The following is a 6,940-nucleotide window of genomic DNA, read 5'->3' on the forward strand; positions in this document are numbered from 1 at the left end:
AGAGGGGAATAATTTTGAACAACATCTTGTATGTTTTCTGGATATCCTCTATTGTCTCTGGAAACTGAATGAGGCCAACCTGCTAGAGGATTCATCATAAATCTTGATGACCATAATGGAAACCATTGGCTAACCGGATTGATACATGCATTATTGTGACAAATATAGAAAAATGTGGCATCTTTATTTTGGTAAAGAAACATATCATGTTCGGGGAGGAGCTTCATCTGCCTCGTCAGTCGACTCTTCTATGGGTAAGGGTAAAAGCGAGTCTTGACGGTTTGGCAATCACCCGCTCAGGCACAAGGGACAATCTCATATGGTCAATTCATAAACTTGTGTGCGTCAAGAACATATACACGGAAATGATCTCTGTTGCTGCCGGAATCCCTTCTCCTCTTTTTCCTCTCTGTTTTTGGAAAGCGCAATGTCCGATGAAGATGATCACCTTCTCATGGTTGCTTTTCCGGAACAAAAATCTTTCATGGGAGAATCTGCAAAGGAAAAATTGGGAGGGGCCAAGTCGATGCTCCATGTGTCGAAATGCTTTGGAAACAAATATGCATATGTTCTTTCAATGCCCGACTTCCCTCACAATCTGGTACGAATTATCAACATATTTTGTTTTTCCTCTCATCTCTTTTTCTTCTGTACAGGAAGGCTTTCTCTGGTGGAGCAGACAATCCCTCTCTTGGAGATCGTTGTTCATTATCACTTGCTGGCACCTGTGGAATTGGCGGAATGCGCATATCTTCCAAGATTCTAAGGAGCCTCTCCAGGCTATTCTACAATGTATTCTGGCTTGCCATGACTCCTACCGTTAACATCTTCTGCTAAAATATGAGATACCATTAATTTTGCTGTGGGTGGTGAACCTGAAGTGGTTTTGTCTTCGGAGTGTCTTCGGAGGTCACTCTTTCATCTGTTTCTGTTTCCTTTTCATAACGCAGGATGTAGCAATCGTTTCCCTTTTTGTTTTTGGATGGGATCACCTTTTCGAACAACCATTGTCTCTGTTATTTGTCACCGTTCCTTCATATGTGTCTTCTTTTATCAAGGTTCTTTTGTAAATGTTGATAGGTATTATCTGCTATCATGGTTTAGTCCTGCATCATTATATAGAGGCCTGGGCATCTATGACAATCAGTCTCTTCTGAATATGTATATTTTGACCTTTATATCCACTTAATATAAAGCCATGATGTTTTTTTCTCTAAAAAAAAAAAGAAACATATCATGATATTAAAATATATACCATATAAATGGCAGATGTAAATTAACATCCATTTTACTATTTTACTATGTAAATGGAAGAGTAAGTCCCCTCTTGCTGGTGCGGTACAAGGAACAGCGCGGCTAGGTTTTCGCCTTTCGGCTCTGGTCGCTGTAAGCGCCTGCGGCGGCAGGGCTTCCTTGGGTAACAGGCCGCCCCAACTCTGCTTGGTGCTCCGACGGGCCCTGCACCTGGTGGGGTTCCGTAGATTCTGCGGGTCCTATAACTTGTGACAGGATTTCATCTCGGTCACCGCTTTTCCGGGGACTGCGCATATCCGTTTCGGTTTTGCCTGGAGCTTGGCACTTGGGCGGCGGCGGAGTGTGACAACCTCGGCGGCTTTCGGCGCATCCTCTGAGCTCCTGTTTGTGCATATTATAAAACAGAACTCCGGTTATTAGGGCTCTGCTTTTGGGCGGCGGCGGAGCTGCATTCTCCCCCCTCGGGTCTTCGGGGTCCTCGACTCTCTTCGGACCTCTATTTTGAGGAATCTACCTTACCAGTGTTGCTCCTTGGCGCGGGAGCGGGGGCTTGCTTGGCTTTATGGGGGCGAGGTGGCTGCCCCAGCCGCCTCTGCCCCCGGAACCGAATCTCCATGGCTCCTGTTGGGCCCTGATGGGTTCACTTGCTGAGCTATGGGGTTCAAATTTTGGTTTTTCGCTGGCTACCTGGACAGTTATTGGATGCGTTGAGGGATTGTGGTGTGGACCTGCTACACTGATTCGTGCCGTCTCTTCAATGACTTGTTCTGGACAGCCATGTTTACGGGCTTCTTTGGACATGGGCGGTATCTTCCTCTGGCTTCTTACAGCAGGAGAGTTGAGGGGGTGGGGGGTGTGGCTATCTGGCTGCCCTTTTCCATTTCGTGCCTCTCCTCTTTGTCTTGGCAGCCATTCGAACTTTCTGCTCTATCTACAAGAGCCTTTGTTATTTTCCTGTTTTTAGATTGTGATGGGTTGTGGTATCCTCCTGTTTGAGGTTTACTGATCCATTCTTCTTGCTGCCCTGTTTGGAGGGTTTTTGTGTCATCGTTTATTTACTGTTATTATTAGTTAATAGCTTGTTGGGTTGGCGTACACTCCTGTTGGGGTTTACATACCCTGTTTCTGGATGCCCTGACTGAGGGCTTTATCTGCATACTTCTCTGAAGTATTGGTTATTGTAAGTGGTTATACCACACTTCTGCATATGCCTTGGCATCTACAACATGTAATCTCTATTATCTTTTTTTTAATAGAAATTACGAACTCTATTTTCCCCGGAAAAAAAAAACTATTTTACTATGTAAATTAAAATAATAAATTTATCTAAATTTAATTAATAAGCATCATGAAAATTGCATCCTCATTTTACCATGGATATTATTAACTTCTAAATTATCTTTCTTACAATACCATGACTTATCAATACCACATACCCAAAAACCATAACTCATTTCAATATATATATATATATATATATATAATTTAATTTAATTTTATAACAATTTTTAAATTAAAACTTAATACTTCTAATAAAATACAAGGTTCTTAACTATGGATATCATTAACTTGTAAATAGGCTTTGTTACAATACCATGGCTTATCAATACCACTGACACAAAAACCATAAATCATTTCAAAATCAAAATATTTTATTTAATTTTATTTTATAACATCTTTTAAGTTAAATCTAAAAGAAAAAAGTTATGAGGACATGTCGTAATGGTGTAAATGTTTGTAAACATTTACATGTGGCATCAATTAAAAAATAATAAAAGGTTAAAAGTAATATCCTAGAGAGGCCATGTCCAGACTAATATGCAGAGATGTTGTAGTGTGTAAACATTTTGATTCTATCAAAATAAAATTAAAATTAAAATAAATAAAATAAAACAAAAAAATTATAATCATCATTATCAACTAAAACATTTTGACTTAATTAAATTACATAAAACTAAAGATAAAAATAAAATAAAATAAATTATTAATTAATAATAAAACCCTAGATCCATCTTACTCCACATTTGATCTATAAAACTCTAAGAAATGTCAAATCTCTTGATACGAAAACCTCTTTTAAAATGAAAGGAGATTTGATCACTCTCTACTCTTGGTAAATCCAGACTTAAAATAAATCTACACTCGTATTTTTTTGCAATTAAATTTATATTATAATTATAATATTAGATATAATATATATTAGGGTTTTTATAAAAAAAAATTATAAATTTTATAGTATTAGACACTAGGTTATGATGAGAAGATAAATTATTATTGAAAATGCAAGAGACTTTTAAGTGTGAATTTAATGGGAATTAACCTGCATTTACATGTCTATCATTTTTATAATGATGCAACGCACACTTATTCTTCACTTCTCTGCAGTCCAATACTGATATCAAAGTTGGTCTTGCTAAGAAACTCATGAGTCATCAGATCCGCCTCTCTGAGCGTTTCAGAACTGCCGCTCTGAACAGTCCCAACACCCCCACTCTCGTTTCTCTACATCTGCATTATTCTCTGCCATTTCTGTACCTGTTACTTTGCTTGGCACTCTCAAGTTCTATAGAAACCCTCACGAGCTCATTCTTTGTATTCCAAAAGAAAAACCCTACTCACATTCACGTTCTTCCCATCTGCATTCTACACGGACTTGGGTTTCTACTAACAATAGAAAGTGTCTTGACTCAAAATAAAGTAAGTTAACAGAGAAACTTCAGTGTTTTGACTCAAAATAAAGTAAGTTAACAGAGAAACTTCAGTCTTAGATGTAGATCGTCAATGCTTTGAATGCCCTTCAATGAAGCATTACCACCATTACCACAGTAAAGAGATTCTTCCTACAAACCAAGAGACAAAAAGTCGACAGAGGTGAAAGATAAAAATCCATACAAAACTAGAAATTGGATCTCAAAACCTCCAGCGATCGAGAGAAAAGTGGAAAAATGATGATACAGGGGACCTTGCAAACAAATGTGAAGAGAAACTTCCAACAATCAAATCCGTCTAGAAGCTAGGAAACAGAGAGCTTCAACCAGGAAAGTTCAGATCTTAAATCTAAATTTGTCCTTCCTCCGGTAGGATGTCGTTGTCGTTGTCAAAACACTGGAAGGAGATCCAATCAGTCGCTGAAGAGCAGCCTGCCTTAGATAATCAGTTTGCTTCACCATTTTGTAATCAGTAGGTGTGGGAAATAGCTAAGTTGTGGAATTCAGAGACTAGGGCTCTAATTCCAGATTTCCAAGGCTCAAGAGAAGGGGGAGAAAAGGGAAGTTGGAACCTCTCATGTTTTCCCACTCAATTACAGACTTGGAATCTCTGAAAACAGTGAACACCCGAAGACCAAGCCAAGTGGCACAATGTAGGATCCCCAGAACTTAGATTGATGATAGACACTATTAAACCTATATGATGATAAACACTTAAAATAATAAACTAAATTTATATATAATTTAAAATTTTAAACTAAATTTATATGTAATTAAAAATCTTTAATAACAAAGTTATATCTAAATTTTCATAGATAAGAAAAAACTATAATTTAATTTGTTTTCATAGATAAGAAAAAATTATAATTTATTTTGTTTTTCAAATCGAAAAAACTAAACTGGTTTATATATTAATTTATTAAATATTTTATTTATAGAAATTTATCTTAAAAAATTATTTTTTTAGTTTTTTAATGGTTAATGGACCATGCTTAAAATAAAAAATGTTGGCTGTTTTATATTTTATTTATATAAATTAAGCCATATATCGTTGTTATTTTAATTCTTAACTAACTATGTTTAAAATAAAAAAGCATCACCCTTTCAAAATAGAAACAATGGTGGCATCTCCTCATAAAAGGGAAATGTCATAATGGCACTTTTTCATTTTTGCAATATTTATAATGAGCTTTGATTTAGCATTTTTGAAGTTAAAATATTTTTCCTTTGAGCTTGAACCCGACGATCATAGCACAGATCTTATAACAAAAGTAGCCTTTCGATTTAGGCGACCTTGTGAAAATGGGTGAAGAGAAGTCTACAAATTCGTTAGAGGTGTTGGTTGGTCAGATTGCTAATTTTTATTCCGAAACTGACCAGGGCAAATAAGGGCATCGGAGACTGATAAGGATTCAGGCGACCTCTGGTATCCTAAACAATGGCAGTGCCCCAACCAGCCAATGGTGTTCAGGGCTATTGGGAGCACTGGAGACCAGGGTAAGAAGAGGGGCAGGAAGCTGGAAGTCTCAAGTTGTGTTACATGACTGTAATGAGGGTGGTAAGAAGAAGAAAAAAGAGCTGAAGCTTGAGAATAAAACCCCAAAAAAAATTGGGATTTTGAATTCAAATTGTGGAGAATTAGCGAAACTTTGTATGGAGGTTGAAATTAATGATGAGGATCTCAGAATGAGGAGGACAACTATTTTTTTTGGGGACTCCAGTGCAAGGGTTCAGGCCACAGTGTCTGAATGGTCTGTGCCTTTAAGCGAACGAGGGTTGGGAATTGCTTTCCGTGCAAATCCCAGTGTTTCGAACTTTCTGGATAGCCAGAATTCTATTGGTGAAATGCAAATAGAGTTTGGAGTTATGGAGAACGAAATTAATGATAAAACAGAAAAGACACCGACTGGCAATTTTCGGTAGTCCAGTCCTCGGGTTTCGACCATAAACTTTGGATGGTCGATGCTAATTATTTCACGTCCCGAAATTGGTTTGAAGACTACTTTGTGTGCAATCCTAATACCGGACTCAAGGGTTTGAAGTAGGCCATCAAGCTCTACGCTATGTCACCTAAGGGCGATGAGGGTGGTGAGCAATAGAGAGCACCTAAACGCAAGGAGATAGCGAAAATTGGGGTAACAAAGTCAAAGTGGAGGGAATTACTGAAGGTGGAGGATTGTAACTTAGTTTCTTAGCTAGTGCAAGCAAACCATTGGCTTATTACTGAAAGGTTAAAACTAAATATTGCATAGTAGTTTTGCATTCTTCGAAATTCCTACCATTGTCCGTGCTTGTAATTTACACACAGTAAACGTTTTTGAACTTGATCTATATGCTAGTAGGGATTGTTTTAGGTTTTTAGATTACCTTGACATAGACTTTAAAGCAATATCAAAATTTTATTAGGTTTAGAGTGGTTTTTTATTCAATAATATATTGGAGTAAACTTGAACAATCCACAAGGTAGAGTCAAAGGTGCAAATGCCATGCCCTGTTTTTAGTTTTAAAGACATGCACAGATGCTAGAAACAAGGACAACTTTTTTGCTTGTTTTATGCTATATATTTTAATTTATTGAACATTTTTCCAACAAAAATAGTGCTTTGTTGTGATGTTGTGTAGCTTATGCATTAAATACCTGGAACTATAGTAGCATTAGTACTTGTTGTATAAAATGGCGTATATTTAAGTAATAATTGATATTAATATTAAAACTTAGGTTATATTTTATTTTCCATAATGTATTTGTTATTAGTCTTTGTCTATATTAACATACATTTATATTCAAGCTTAGTCGATAGAGACTACTTTACATGCATCTTTTGTTTTAATATGCTATTTGAATGAATATATATTTAAGTTTAAAAAAATCATCTATATCAACGGTGGTGTTGTACAAGGTTGGGATGTTGCACAAAGTTATCACATATGATTGAGTTTGCAATATTCTTCCTTTTCAACTTTAATTATTGAGACTT

Source organism: Pinus tabuliformis, chromosome 1_2 (genome assembly GCF_031772625.1).
Source record: "Pinus tabuliformis cultivar Carrire ecotype Pingquan chromosome 1_2, CPIR1, whole genome shotgun sequence".
NCBI lineage: Eukaryota > Viridiplantae > Streptophyta > Pinopsida > Pinales > Pinaceae > Pinus > Pinus tabuliformis.